Consider the following 3,362-nt stretch of genomic DNA (forward strand, 5'->3'; position numbering starts at 1 on the left):
GAAGGGCGGGAAGGAGGGTCCGGGCCGTCTCCCCTCCCGCCGGCCCTCCTCAGGGGCGGGGGCTGCGGGAGCAGGGCCGCAGCGGCGCTGGCGAGGGAGGGAGCTGCCCTCCGGGGGTGGTGCCGTCCTCGGGCGGAGGCGGCGGAGCCCGGTGCTCGAAGGCACGCCGGTGCGGGCGCGGCTTCGCTCCTGCCGTCCGAGGGTGGCAGCGGTTCTTCCAGAGCCGTCGTGCCGTGCGTGGGAGCTGGAGAGCGAAAGGACGTGACGGGAGGTCTTTACGGCCTTGCCCTGCCTTTGCCCTTAGGAGGGGAAAAAAAGAAACCAACACCAACCCACCCCCAACCCTGCCAAACAGCAGTCACAATACCAGGATTAAAATACAAGCTGGGGGTTGGGCCCGGGGTTAGGGTTTGGGAAGCTGGACTTGGGAGGGTTCCTTAAACCACTGTGTGGTGAATAAAAGCGGGTTACTTCTTGCTTTCTTGGTAGGCTGATAGCGCCTTTCCTTTGTGGTGCGTGACCTTTAACCCCTGTACTGAAGAGCAGGAGTTGTAACGTGACTTGCTTTTAATCTTTGTAAGGCATTTGCTTTCCTCCCGGGATTGGCACAGTCTGCAAAGATCCTGCTTGCGCCTCAGTGAATGACTGTCATTTTCTCCTCAAACTTTAGCATGCATCTCCCATGGTGCTCTGCTTTCTTCTTAAGCATAATAAGATTTGTAGCTAGCTTTTTTTGATGTTTGTTATGTTCCTCTTACGACCGAGTGTTTTCAGGCAACTGTAAGCTCGATCTCATTAGCAGAAATAGTAGTGTGCTCTAACTGTTGGTAATATAGCCAAATGGGTGTGAGAGGCAAGGAACAGAGCATTAAAAAAAACCTTTAAAATGGGAACCACAAAATTTAGCAATACTAATAGCCTATGTTCATGAAAAAAAGCAACCTGCCTCCAAACTGGACTTGTAAAGCTTATAATTAGAAATGAGTAGCTGCATTCTGATTACCTTGGACTTGGGTTGGTCTCTTCCACATTGTTTGCTATGGGTTACGTTGATAGTTTGAAGAGTTGCTTGATAAGTGTGTAATCCAGGGAACCATCAAAGCATCTCTTACTCTGTCATGTCTGTGTTTTTTAAGCAGATGCTACTGACTTTCTGCCCTCACAGCTCAGGAGTGCCAAAAGGTCTGTCAGAGCGCAGGTTCTCCCTCTGCATGTAGTATCTTTCTGTGCAGCAGAAGCTTTCATTTCCACAATAAGTACCTGGGATTTCAGTTATCTCTATATGGTAATGTTTTATTACATTCTCAAAGATTTCTGAGCTTAAGCATAAAGAACTGTAGAGTGGAAAAAGTGCTGGGAGCAGGAGGCGAACAAAAAAAACCCCAGCATGGAGTCATTTTCTTCCAGACTTCCGCTTGCTGATTTTGTAGGTAGGTAGCTAGCTGTGCAGCATGATGTGACTTTTCGAAGGCTGAGTCCATAGGTGTTTCCTTTCAAGTGATAAACATCTGTGATTAAATGGCTTCTGCAATTTCTAGCAAGCTTGAATCCTGAAGGTTCACTCAGGCTCTAGTTAGTCAAAGAATAATCCTATAACATGGATTACTACATAGTCTAAATGGTATCTCATCTGTATAAAAGGTGGAGAGACATTACCTCTCTCAGATTATTTGTATTTCTGACAAGAACAGTTACCAGCACAGAGTATTCCTTTGATGTGGAGGTGTACTGGTTTTGGCTGTGGTAGAGTAAATTTTCATTCTAGCTCTGTACAGTGCTAAGCTTTGGATTTCTGACCAAAACAATGTTGATAACACACCCATGTTTTAGTTCTTGCTGAAGAGTGTTTGCACAGCCTCGAGGGCTTCTCTCTTTCTCATGCTGCCCTGCTAGTGAGTAGGCTGGGGATGGGCAAGAAGTTGGGAAAGGACACAGCTGGGGCCGCTGACCCAGGCTTACCAAAGGGATACTTGAAACCATGTGATGTTGTGCTTGGCAATAAAAGCTGGGGAAAGGAGGAGGAAGGGGAGACATTTGAAGTAATAGGCATGATGGAGCCCTGCTTTCCTGTAAGTGGCTAAACATCTGCCTGCTGATGGAAAGTAGTGCATTAATTCCTTATTTTGCTTTGCTTGTGTGCACAGCTTTGCTTTACTTATTAAGCTGTCTTTTTCTCAACCCAGGAGTTTTCTTGCTTTTACCCTTCAGCTTGTCTGCCCCATCCCACTGGGGAAGTGAAGAGAATGGCTGCATGGAGCTCAGCTGCCAGGCAGGGTTAACACACAACCAGGGTAGCAAGGCTTTGTGGTACCACCCTGTTTTAGTGTATTGTTATTGTGTTTATGCCAAAACCACTTATTTTTGAGTAACCTGGAAAGGATCCCATTCACTAACAAAATGTGACTTTCTATTATTTCCCTGAAGTGTTTTGTAGTTACTGATATGATCACTGTTGAAATCAAATGGTGACATGTGTTTTAAAATGACAGTGTAAATAGCATTGTTGTTGAAATACACAACTGATGCCAATAGGTCTCTTGGATGACAGGGTCTGTGTAGAATTAATGAAATTTGGGGAGCGAAATAACCACTACCTTTTGTGATTTGCCAGAATATCCGTGTGAGGACGGAGATAGTGCCTTGAGAAAGTGTCAGGCTGAATTTTGGTAAGCAGTCTACAGCCTATGAAAGCTAAAAAGAGAGCAGCTAGTTGCTTAAATGTGCAGTTGGAACATTTGACTTTAAGGCTGCTTGAAGTTTGTGCACAGTTATAAATATGCCTGGCTTGAAAAGTTACTGGGTATTTGGGACAATGAGATTTGTAGTCTTGTCCATAATTAATAAAATAGATTATTTTTTTTTCCTCAGCTGAAATCTGTAGATTGCAGTTTAGGATGCCTTAATTTAAGGTCATAGTTGTTTTTCCTTAAAGAGAGGCAGCTGATTTACAAAAACCCAAAAGGATTAAAGTAGCAGTAGATAGAGTCAAGAATGAAATCAAGGAACAGAAGGAAGTCTCACAGTACAGTCTTCCCAATTAAATTATTACAAACACTTTAACCCTTGAGAATGATCTTAAAGTAGGATATTTTCTCCTAAGGAAACCATTGTAGTGCATTTTTTAGCACATGTATGTCATGTGGTTTCAGCTTCCTAGTATACAAATAATGACAACTGGTTTTTAATCGGAAAAATACATTGTTGATTATAGTTGTCCAGCAACTGTTCGTGAATATAATCTTCTACAAAATTATTTTGCAGGTCTCTCTATCTCTTCAGTAACAAATGAGGATGGAAATGCTAAGCAGCAGTGTCAGCCAACAGCAGTATTTCCATGTGAAAATCAGGAAAGGAATTCAAAG

This window comes from Haliaeetus leucocephalus, unplaced genomic scaffold (assembly GCF_000737465.1).
Source record: "Haliaeetus leucocephalus isolate CR32 unplaced genomic scaffold, Haliaeetus_leucocephalus-4.0 Scaffold605, whole genome shotgun sequence".
NCBI classification, from domain to species: domain Eukaryota; kingdom Metazoa; phylum Chordata; class Aves; order Accipitriformes; family Accipitridae; genus Haliaeetus; species Haliaeetus leucocephalus.